The following is a 13,089-nucleotide window of genomic DNA, read 5'->3' as shown; positions in this document are numbered from 1 at the left end:
GTAAGCAATATATTCAATATACTCATTTCACTCACTGGAAAACTGATTGTTTTTTTATTTTATTTATTTACACAGTCATTAACCATAATTTCAACCAATAAAAGTATCGGCAAGTAATTCATCTTTTTCTTTATAGCTGGGTAATTAAAGTATGTACTAGAAGATTCAAGATCAGGCATAGAGAAGTTTGCATTTCGTATTAAAATATATAAAAACCAATAAAAAATCAGTTTTGTCACAATATTTATGGAATAGTCAATGCCAAAAACATATCTACGATGCGACCAATCTTCATCGAAGAACGGGCCAAAGCACGGAGGGCTGATTGGGGTCTTTGTCTTGTTGCCACCAGTGGCAGGCAGCTTGTTGTGCAGGGCAGTGATTCCAAGAGTCTTGCATTTTTCAGCAACATCTTGAGCGGCCAACAAAGCAGCGTATGTTGAAGCTTAATCACGATCAGCCTTGACTTTTATTCCTCTGCCTCCGGTGACAAGGGCAATGGTTTCACGGCCCGACAAATCAGTAACATGGACGAAGGTGTCGCGTCGTTGGAATAGATGTGAGCAACACCAAATACGAGCTCACCATCGCGCACTTGGGGTCCTAGGGAAACCTGGACTTCCTCTTTTTGAACTTTGTTCTTCCGTATTTCGTATTATTTTGTTAATATTAAAAAATTATTTCGTGTTAGGAAATAGGGAACCCCCGCTCGATATAACGAAATGCGGGTATCTTTTCTGATATCAATTTATTGAGCAGTTTTATTTCATGCACATCATCCTGCTGTTAATATCGTTTGCCAGTTTCTTGTTACCCAATCTCGCGGGGTAAAACTATGCTTCTTTTGTTCACATTTTTTCGTGAAACTGCTATGTCAAAGCTTTCAATAATTATTTGAATCAAAAGCTGTACTCAACTTGTACTACCAAAATTGTTATTTTGCACAAATATTTCACAGCACTGTACTAAAGTAAAATTATGGACTGCTAATGTTATCGTAAATATTGCTTGAAAAAGTATCTATTTTACTTCTTTTACTAACATTTATCGTTATGTAATCAAGAAACTTTTACATTCAGATGAATTTTGTTAAGGTAACCAAAAGGATCACAGCAGAACTGTTCCTATATTCAAAAGAATCCCTAATCTTTTATTTTCATTGTGTATAATTATAGTTTTTCGAGTACAAAGTTAATTGTGCCTTATAGTTAAATACCTCCAAATGATCAAATTTTTCCAACTTACTTCTTCTGTGTTAATGTTAGGCATAGGGGTATACTTGCGTACCTACTTCAATTAAGTATAATTTGCCTGTCAATTTTTATCTAAATGTTTTTGATCTTTTCTAATTTGTCCCTTCTTTTTGTGAAAGTAAACGGGTAATTAGGTAGGTAAGGTATATGCTCATAGAAATTTAATCTTTTGAAAAGCTGGTTTCATTTCTAAAACAAAAGTAGTACCTACTGTATACGATATGCACATTAGATTTGAATAGTTTCAATTATTTCCGCTTATGAGAGAAGGAAATTAAATTGGGCCAGAGTCAGAGGAAAGAAAAGGAGTCCAACTTCAACTTCCAACTATTTTGTACATTTTTCCATCAAATTATTTTTTAAGAAGATACTAATTTCATATAATTAAGCAAGTTGATTATGATGATTAAATAAAACAGAATGAAAGATTAAATAGTTTTATTTTAAAATAATTATGGAAGAGATAGGGTTGTTAAGGCGCGTTCAATGACTTGTTTAAATTCAATTCGTTTTAATTACTAATATTTATTATTTAAAAATTTTGTTTACTGTAAGAGGTGTTTCACCGCCTTGCCTTGAATTGGCAGATATTCCTATTGAGGATGTCCAATTTTTATATTAAGCTTGGGGTTTCGAGCCTAATCTTTTTCGTGACAGTTTTATCCTCGTACAATCAGCGAATAACACGCAACGCGCAAATCACCTACAATAATTTGTATTGAATACTGAATATAGAGTGGGCAGTAAATTCATAAGTAAATAATATCCCATCAGCAACATGTACCTAACTAGGTTGGTTAGGTCCGTATATTGTATAATTTAGATCGTACGCAACTAATGCTAACTACAGCCAATTTAATTCACGTCCGAAAATAGTTTGCTCACGTCTTGAGAACTCAAGAAATGAAATGCCCGCGCAAAACATACATGATGCAGTTCCAGTTGCTTTACGAATAAGAATATGGTGCACTTACACGAAGAGCACTGCTTGTCACAGGGACAGCGTACGGACACATTGCGCAGATTGCAGCAAATGTTGCACGTACAATATTTTGCTGCAAGAGTTGATACTTCGATTGCAGAAACCAATAACGTAACCTTGTTTATCCCATTGATTAAATAAATAATTACGTGTATTCGTCAGTAAAGCCAGGACTTGCTAAACATCCTTCCTTGATGCCACCAGCCAGTCCAGCCACTCACTATAGGAAGGTTACTATCCTATACTCGACTTATACATATCCACCGATACCACTACACATAAGAGCTAAAAAAAAGACGTTTTGCGTAATGCATGAACCGAAAGACCGAAACTAATTTAAAATTGATAATTGAAATTTATGAATTATTCCTCAGACCCTGCAGTCTCCGTGGAATCGCATCGATCAAATCAAAACAAACAGAAACTTAAGATGAACAGGAAATAACGAAGCGCAAGTCATGGCGCTTGCGCCGAAGGCTCAATAAAAAACAAACTCACCCCTCTTCTTCTCTCCGACTTTTTCCTCTTCCAAGTTCTAATATTCAATGGCTCTGTGGATATGGCTGTAGCTAGCTATGGCATCAGGCTATATGGGATGGAATGGAACTGTTGACTGTTGAAGATTTCTGCATCGCGCAATCGGCATACAGACAGATTGAGTTTTGAAAATAAAAATTTACTCGCATTCGCGCAGTCCCAGTCGCAGTCTCAGTCTTAGTCTCATTTCTCTTAAGTCTTGAGTCTGGCTTGGTCTTGGGGGGAAACAAAATAATTCAATGAAACATACACACCTGTCCCTACATAATCAACATCTTATGGGTAATTTAATTTTCCATGATTGTTTTTCGAATAAATAGGCAGACAAAACCAATATAAGCTGATTAAACTCGGATATTAACACATTCTGATAGTTATTTATTGAATAAAACAAAAAGTGTAATAATGGAATTTCACCAATACTTATGAACGTACAGTTTAGTGGATGCCTTGATACTGAAGAGCCTGATGGAAAACCTTTTATTTTATGGCCTATTAAATAATTAATGGCTCCCAAAGGAATAGATTTTGGAAATGAATACATTTATAACATACTAACAGGCTATCCATTTTGCGGTTTCAAAAATATACGGCTAAAATTTAATATCTGTCAAACTAAAATGCTAAATCAATTTTTTTCAGTTGATAGCCAAAAACTTTCAAAAATGAACCATTTTAGTACCGCACAGCGCAATGCGATTCTGAAGTCAGCTGACCATTTACATCGTCTTAGATACGCGGAAAATGTTCTTCAGCGACTAAGCCCATTGCTCACTTGGTGTAGGTGGGTGTGTTAATAAACAAAATTGTCGTATTTGGGGTTCTGAAAATCCTCAATTAACTGTTTGGTGCGCTCTTTGGTCCAGAGGACCTTACTTCTTCGAAAACAACGATAAAACGACTGGTATAATATGATAACTGACTTTTTTTGCATGTTATTCAAGAATATGTGGTTTCAACAAGACGGTGCCACATGCCACACGCAACACAACTCGAGCGAATATGGCTTTATTGCAAGAGACATTTCCTGGCCCCGTAATTTCTTGTCGGGGCGATATCAACTTGCCACCAAGATCTTGCGATTTGACAACGATGGATTTTTTTTTGTGGGGCTACCGTGTTTATACATTTAAACCTTTAACTCTTCAGCACTTGAAAACCAACATTCGTCAAGTGATGGCTGAGATACCACCCAATATTTGTCAAAAAGTGGTCAAAAATAACCTCAAAAGAATCGATGCTTGTAACAATTCGCGTGGTGGTCAAATCAATGATGTAGTGTTTCATACATAATGTCAACGTTCAAACTTTATAATCAAGAAGAAAAAACATGAACAGAAATATTTTATATGTGTTTTATTGACGTTTACTTTTCAAACCCCAAAATTGAGATCTCTGTAAATATTTCCACCTCCGTTTTTAAGCAAGGTGTCTATTCGTGAACGGAAAATGAACCAACCTAATTATATGAATTTTTGTTTTGACAGTTGTTGTTGACAAACAAAAAATTGTTTTTGTTGATGTTTTTTAAGTGTTGTAAAAAAGTACACAAAAAACAATAAATATATTAAAATTCTAAGATAGCCATAAATGTCCTTCGGCTTCACCTGACGTTTACGAGTTCAGTTATATAGAAGTTGAATGCATGCAATCACAATGGAGCTTCGACCTCACGTTTCGTTTGACAATCGTAAGGAAGAGAACGTAATGTAACGTAATGTGACTCCAAACGGAAGCTCTAAATCAATTTTCTGAAAATTTGTTTTGTCTGACAGCTCAACAGCTGTAAAAAAATGTCAACAAACAAAATATTTGCGCTTTGGAGGAATGAAATAATAGAGATGTCATTAAAAGCAACCTCGAAGCAGGAACACAGTAACACATACGAAGCCGAAGCTGAAACGCGTTTGTGATTCAGCCAAAACTATTGTTATAATAAAATTAAACTTTCAACTTCACTTAACCTCTAATAACATAACTTTCCAATTTCAACAGCTTGAGGGAGTTACCAAGTCAACTTTAAAGTATTTGCTAGAGGTCATAACCACCGTACCCCTAAACTAACAATCTTTCGGAATTCCACCATCATAAGACTTGACGCTTGTTTGCTTTTTTTTAGAGAATGGATTACTTAGTTTCGATTAGGACAATCATCTGTGAGTGGCCTACTTTCCAAAGTTCTGAATATAAATATTTGAAGGAGAGCTTTGTCCACACTGGATTCTTTGGCCAACACTGGACGATACAACAACAAACAAAACATTTTTTTATTAAATAATTGCTAATAATAAACAATTTCGTCGAAAAACTTACATTATAGCGTTGTTTTCGTCCTCTTAGCCTCTAAAATTAAGTTGAAATTTTAAGCTGTCAAATGTTTGACATTTTGCAGCCCGAATTTAGTGCTCGTGATAAGAGGAATTTTTCGAACATGAATTTTATTTCGGACGAAACTTTAGGAAAGGGAAAATATAAAGGATGGAATGACGTTCGGGTGAAACTTCTGATAGGGCTGAATATTTATAAACATGTAGTAAATTCATAGCCTGTAGTGGTTATTAATTTTCAATTGAAACCACTATACCGACAAGATCATAGGAAAGTGATGCTCTTCTCAATCGAGCTATGCCGTTCAAAACTATGCGTTGGACAGTGAATATAATTGGATTTATTTTTACCTATATTCTCTAACACCATTAAAGTTTTTTTTTCTTTCAGAATTCGTGAAAAGTTTGCATAAAAAATCTAAACAGTTTAAGGACGAGAATTTTGGCTAGTATGTATACGCTTAATTCTTTTGAGCTTATTTCACAAGCGTTCGTCATGATAAAATCCGTGCCGTGAACCATTGATTCTAATCAAAAATACTTTTTATCAAGATAGCAATCCTTGGCAACCATCTTGCTGTGTCTATGAGCTAACTAAATATTTGATTAAGGAGTTAATTTTATGTATAAATATGCGTGTATAGTCGAGAAGTTCAAAGACACTTTATTTTTTGGTATTGACATTTTTTTATCAACAATACGAATACAACAAATGTTAAATAATTGATTTTGTTTTATGTTGTTTTTTTCCGGACACTGTCTAATAGGAAAGCACGCCACGCGGCTAGGCGAATTCTCAAATGACTTTCGCAGAAGCTGTATGGACGAGGAAGAGGAGGAAACAATTCTTCATCTTCTTTAACGATCTAAATCATATCAGCATAATCAGCCTCTCACGTTTCGTAAGGGACTCAAACTGGTTCCATTGAGCTTAGTAGGAAGCCTAAAGATTCATGTGGTATCACAATGGGCCATTAAACTGGCCTAAGTGTGTCCGTATCCATCATGGACAGCCACTTTAATCTAACCTAACCTATCCTGTTTTTGCTAATAATAAACTGTTCAGTTGCTTTTAGTAATTTATTACGAAAGCTGAGATGACCGTGTCTTCACCTTCTTAAGAGTTTTGTACATAAGACAATAAGACACGAACTAACAATGGTTTTGCATTTGTAATTTCTTGGCGAATAATTATAAACGCCAGAATCGTATTCAATTTGGTAGAATTGAAAAGATGATTTCAAGTCTACTTTTGGTAACCTCAGGTGTTCACCAAGGATGGCTATTGGGCCACTTCTTTTCCTAATTTTGATAAATGACTTACCTGATATTTTCAAAAATGTTGCTCAACTTTTATTTGCTGATGAGTTTAAGTTTTGTAGATGTACGTATATAAAGTCAATTACGGATTGTCATCCGTTGCAAAATAATCGTCGTAAATAATCGGAATGACGCATAAAATATTCCGGAACATACTTACACACGAACATCTAGAAATCTTTGATTTCAAATTTAGGAGCTTTGAAACTTAGACAAATTTCAACTGCAAAATTTAAATTCTATCAAATTTGAAGATCTGTTGGGGTTACCCCCCCAGCTTGTCGACGAACCAACCCCAATTCCTGAAGTCGTATTTCAATCCGCCAAATGCAACGCCCTTGAATGTTCTTTAATGTTCTGTAAAGGAGTCTAACAAAATTTTAATAATATAATGTGTATCTTAAACTTACATTTCTAGGGCTAAATTGACAACTTTATAGTTATTAGATTATTTTGGAACACAGTTTTCCAGATAATTATTTAATTTGGACGACTCCCTATATATAAAAAGCATTCCAACGATTCTACATATCCCATATTTAAGAGCTAATATACAACAGGGACGCTACAAAAGTAGAGCCGCTATTTTGAAATTTCTCTTCAATAAGGTTTGCCATTTCATGATAGAAAGATATATGTACGAGCCAAAAACGATTCGAAATTATTAAAATTTACTACCGAAATTCGAAATCAGTAGCCTCAACGTTAAGAGCGCTACGTCCAATTTATGGTCTAGGGGAAAAATTTGAATCCACAGCCACAGTATTATGACTGTGAGACAAAGAAGTGCCAGTAATGTAGAGAATATTGCTGCCGCTGAGGCTTCAAACAAAGCTCAGATGTGTCTCTCACACATCGTTCTTAAGCGTCGGGCATCTCTGTGACGTCGTTGGTGCGAATTTTGCAAAAAGATCTTGGCTTACGTCCTTCCAAGATTAAATTCACGCAAGAACTGAAGCTACTTGACCACCGGAAGAGTCGTATGTTCGTGAATTGGGCTCAGCAACAACTTGAAAATGATTCGTATTTTCATGGAAAATTCATCTCCAGCGATGAGGCTCATTGCTAGCTGAATGGCTTCATCAATAAACAAAATATGTGGTATTGGCCAGGCACCAATCCACACGTACTACATGAGTCATCATTGCAAAATTAAGGTTTGGTGTGGTTTAGGGGCCGGCTGCCTTCTTCCGTGATGATCAAGACCGGCACGTTACTTTCAATGGAGATCGCTACCGTTCAATGATAACCGAATATTTTTGGCCCCAATTGGATGATATGGACTTGGAGGACATGTGGTTCCAACAAGAAGGCGCCATAAGCCACATAGCGAATGTCACAATCAATTTATTGGAAACCAGGTGTGGAAAACGAGTTATCTCACGAAATGGGCCAGTCGCTTGGCAGCCTCGGTCGTGCGATTTGACGCCGTTAGACTATTTTCTCTAGGGCTACGTTAAGTCTATGGTCTACGCCAACAAGCCACCGACGATTGATGAACTTCTTACGAATATCGAACGTAAAATTGAAACAGTATACGAAAACCGTCGAAAGTCGGGTTTAGCGTCTGGACTTCTGGAAACGTGCCCGTAGTGGCCATGCAAAAGAAATTGAGTTCCATATACATATTGGCATCGAACGTACTTTCACAGAAATACCAAATTTCGGCAAGAGTACGGTAACTCAGGCTACAAGATATTATTACGGATTTGTATAGAACAGTTAAAAACAAGCGTTTTTTACTATGGGTGAGGGGGTCTATCTATCCCGTTTAGACAGGGGGGTAATTTAAAAAAAATATTACTTAAAATGGAAAAATAAATAGTTACAAAATAATAACAGTATAATACTTACAATTAAGTATAATACGTTTTTTAAAAGCCAACATTCAAATTCAACAATTAGTAGTTTTTAAAAAATTATAATTGTTTTCCATTTAACGTACATATTTTTTTAAATTGCCCCAACCACCTAAATGGAGGGAGATCGACCCATCTTCTATAAAAAATGTTTATTTTTAACTGTTCTATTCAAATCCGTCATTAAACTTTGTCGCCTGAGTTATCGTACTCTCCCCCAAATTTCATTGATATCCAGAACGTTTTTATTTCATTTAAAAAATTTTTTTGTAGCACTCTTATTGAAGAAGCCGATACAATAGCTTAGAGGATTTTTGATGCATTTCAGCAGAAATGTTTGAAATTATGTTGAAATGTGGCTTTTTTCCAAAAATAATATATATTCTGTTCTTGCCGGCATTACTATGCAAAGAACGCTACAAAAAAAATAGATACAAAAAAAAACAGAAAATAAGAAAGTTTCCAAGAAACTCGTGATCGTTGGAAAATATAACAGAATCTGACATGAGGAAGTTTCTGGCTTCTTTTTGACGTAGGTATTTTTTCGGACTCAATTTTCGGAAGGCTATTTTGACTATCGTTATGACTCTGCTTACCCGTAAATTGGAGCTGATCCTATAGAAGACAAATTCAAAAAAAAATATTGTTTTGCTTAAACCATTTGAAAATATTTTGATCTTAAAGATGTCAACAAAACGTAAAAATTGTAAAGACAAAAATGTTTGGTTTTTGAATTTAAGGGAATAGGTGCATTAAAGTACTTTTATATTCTTAAAATTTGAGTTTAAATCTCAGTTCTAGAGCATCGAAAATAAAAAATTAAATTGTGTGAAAATAAATATTATGTGTAGTTGGTATTGATATAGCAAACCGCTTCTCTACTTATATAACTTAACTGTTGACCTTTATAGCTCATATGATTTCCCTGGATCGTTTGTTGACCAGAAGTTGGTGAACTTGTGTTGAGCAATTGGAATTGGTCTGGATTTCGAACAAAAATTAAAAAAAAATAATATCCAAGGAGGTTCTTGGCTTATATACTGAAAACCTTTACGGTGTCTGCCGTTGTTCCAGGAATACATACAATCTACCATTTTCCACATAAAACATCACAATAACGTTAGCAAAAATTAGTAAGGTACTAAAGTGGGTATTACATTTCTTATTTAATTTATTTAGTTACTTGATTAATAATAATAAACATTCCAGTTGAATATCTTAAAAACTCATCTTTAGAATATAAGCAATATCTTCTTTCTTTTTACAACAACTGGTACGATTCCGCTTGCGTTCCCACGAGCTTTAATTAATCTGTTATATTTTCAATATTTAGGAAACGTGATGCTAGCGTACCTGGGAATTACAGAGGTATTTCAATACTAAATTCCATTTGCAAAGTATTTGCTAGAATTATATTCAAAAGACTTATCAATTGGGTATAGATTCAAAAGACCGCTAAAGTTTGTTTCAAGCTGGTATTCTTTAGGGCTTTTCAACGGTTGACCATATTTTTGCTTTATCGAGTATTGCTAACAAATTTATCCACAAGAAAAAGAAGATTTATGCTTGCTTTATTGACTTAAAAGCTGAATTTGATACCGTCAATCGACAAGTTCTCATTTACAAAATGGACTCACTTGGTATATCTAGAAAACTTCTAAATATATACGAAAAATGTGTATGTAAAACTTTTGCTACAGTTTGGGATGGGGCCGAGGTTTCAAATTTGTTTCAAACGACGCACGGCAGCTGTTCCCCAAGGATGTATCCTCAACCCAATCTTGTTTGCCCTTTAGGTACATTGATCATATTTCAGATAAATGGCCCGGTTGTTTTTCTGATATTCGTATAAAAGTACTTCTTTACGCGGATGACTTGGTTATGCTAGCGGAAAACTCATCTTCTCTCCAGCTATAAATCAATAGGGTCCAAACGTTCTGCAATATCTGGGATATTAAAATAAAGAAGCTAAAGTAGCTCTTAACATAATGTGGCCAACTTTCTTCTCAGCCTAAAACATAGAATTATTCAAGTTTTTTGACACACCTATTTTGAAGAATTTGAGTTGATATTTTGGTTACCTATAATTCGACTCCAACCTACGCAATTAATTTTGAGCCTGATATCGCGCCGATTTATATTAAAATTTTGAAATTGCATGCAGATTTTCTAACAAGAGTAATGAGTAAACCAAGTTTGAATCTTCACAACCCTATTTGAAGGTTCTTTTTCGAACAGAAGCATCGCCATATTTAAGGAATAGACTCAACTTAGCCGATCGCATAATGTTTCTCTTGAACTGAATGAGTTTAACATAGATAACTGGCAAGATATCTTCTCGAATGTTATCGCAAAAGTTGATGAAAATATACATCTTCAACATCTAAATAGAGCATCATCATCGTCAACAAGAGAAATATATAGAAATCTATGCCACTCTTAATAATAGACTTTCTGCGAGAGCTTAGGTACAATTTTTAGAGCAAGGGTTGAAATATAGAACTTTAATTATATTCCACATCGGTCAAATCTACCTCTCATTTGCAATAATGGTAACAGAAATGAGCTTGACGATATTTACCATTTCATAGCTATTTGTCCGATACTACAAGAAACTCGAAGGCTCTATTTTCAATGTATAGTGTCCTCTCTCTAGAACAAATGTTTGGTCTAATGAACGGATCCGTTGGGTGGACTTAATGTCGGATAGGGGGGGGGGGGGGGGTAGAACAGCAGTCCCAATACAATTTTTTTGGTTAAAACATGTGATTTTTCTAAAACTTTCTCTAAATTGTGTGTTCTTAATTTGGCTTCTTTCTACAAGAAAAATATTCGTATTGGTCCAGAAGGATACCATTCAAAAAACCTTAATTTTGTTTTTAAGTTTTCTCAAGAACTAATGTAACGATTTCAAAATTCTTCTTTTTCTGTGCAAGCTCTTGTCAATGATCAAATTCATGATGATTTTTATGATCAAAAATGTATTTATTTTTATTTTTAATAAAATACTAATTTTGTTTACAAAACTCGATATTTCAGAAAGGGGACAACATTTTTTGAAAATTTAATGCAAAATGTTCATATATTTATAAGCTCTTTATTTAGTGCTTATACCAAAAATATTTTTAAGACAAAATTTAAAATGATTTTCGAAAAAAATAGGTAAATCTAGAGGTACATTTTTAAATCTTAAAATATAGGCAATATTTTTAAACAGAGTTTTTGAAAGATATTATCAAGTTCTTGCGACCCAGTCATGCATTTCATTTCTTTCAAAATTGGTTTTCTTTTGAATACAAAACATCTTACAAAATTTAATAAATCTACTTTTGAAGTGAATTTGCTTTGGATGCTCTAGAACTGAGATTCAAACATGAATTTCAATAATACAAATGTCCCAAAAAAATCAAGTGACACTTTTGTTAAATGAATGGCTAAGTGAAAAACATAATAAACGATAAAAACGCTTTGAAACGTGTAATTTGTGAGTACTACAAAACTTTTCCTCCCAACTTATTTGTTTACTTACCTTACTTTGTTTTAATATAATTTTTTTTATAGGAAAATTATGTACTTAAATGCAGCTAAAGGGTGATTTTTTTGAGGTTAGGATTTTCATGCATTAGTATTTGGCAGATCACGTGGGATTTCAGACATGGTGTCAAAGAGAAAGATGCTCAGTATGCTTTGACATTTCATCATGAATAGACTTACTAACGAGCAACGCTTGCAAACCATTGAATTTTATTACCAAAATCAGTGTTCGGTTCGAAATGTGTTTCGCGCTTTACGTCCGATTTATGGTCTACATAATCGACCAAGTGAGCAAACAATTAATGCGATTGTGACCAAGTTTCGCACTCAGTTTACTTTATTGGACATTAAACCAACCACACGAATGCGTACAGTGCGTACAGAAGAGAATATTGCGTCTGTGGTTTGTACGCTGGTGGAATCATTGGACCGTATTTTTTCAAAGATGCTGTTGGACGCAACGTTACGGTGAATGGCGATCGCTATCGTTCAATGCTAACAAACTTTTTGTTGCCAAAAATGGAAGAACTGAACTTGGTTGACATGTGGTTTAAACAAGATGGCGCTACATGCCACACAGCTCGCGATTCTATGGCCATTTTGAGGGAAAACTTCGGAGAACAATTCATCTCAAAGAATGGACCGGTAAGTTGGCCACCAAGATCATGCGATTTGACGCCTTTAGACTATTTTTTGTGGGGCTACGTCAAGTCTAAAGTCTACACAAATAAGCCAGCAACTATTCCAGCTTTGGAAGACAACATTTCCGAAGAAATTCGGGCTATTCCGGCCGAAATGCTCGAAAAAGTTACCCAAAATTGGACTTTCCGAATGGACCACCTAAGACGCAGCCGCGGTCAACATTTAAATGAAATTATCTTCAAAAAGTAAATGTCATGGACCAATCTACGTTTCAAATAAAGAATCGATGAGATTTTGCAAATTTTATGCGTTTTTTTTTAATCACCGTTTATTTCCTTTAATTCAAGAATCAAGCCCTTATGGTCTCTACAATTTTTAAGTTTTTTTGACGCCTTTATAAGATCAAAATAAAAGTAAGTAGACTGATAACGATAGTAAAAAGAGACTCCCGGAAATTGAGTTCGAAAAAACTACGTCAAAAAAGTCCGACATTTTTACATATCAGATCGTCTCTCATTTTCTGGATTTTTAAATTTTTGCAGCGTTCTTTGCATTAATAGAAATAAAAACAAGAAAAATATGTTTTGTTTTTGGAAAAAAGCAACATTTCAAAACAATTTCCTACATTTCTGCGC

At 34.6% G+C, this 13,089-nt stretch overlaps 1 pseudogene; it reads right to left on the bottom strand.

Moving 5' to 3' along the window:
* Positions 1-244: 244 nt before the first annotated feature.
* LOC129950654 (40S ribosomal protein S14a-like) lies at positions 245-1,269 on the bottom strand (annotated as a pseudogene).
* Positions 1,270-13,089: the final 11,820 nt, after the last annotated feature.

This window comes from Eupeodes corollae, chromosome 3 (assembly GCF_945859685.1).
Source record: "Eupeodes corollae chromosome 3, idEupCoro1.1, whole genome shotgun sequence".
Classification (NCBI taxonomy): domain Eukaryota; kingdom Metazoa; phylum Arthropoda; class Insecta; order Diptera; family Syrphidae; genus Eupeodes; species Eupeodes corollae.
Note: the sequence above shows the minus strand (reverse complement) of the source record. Positions and strands in the feature narration are given on the sequence as shown.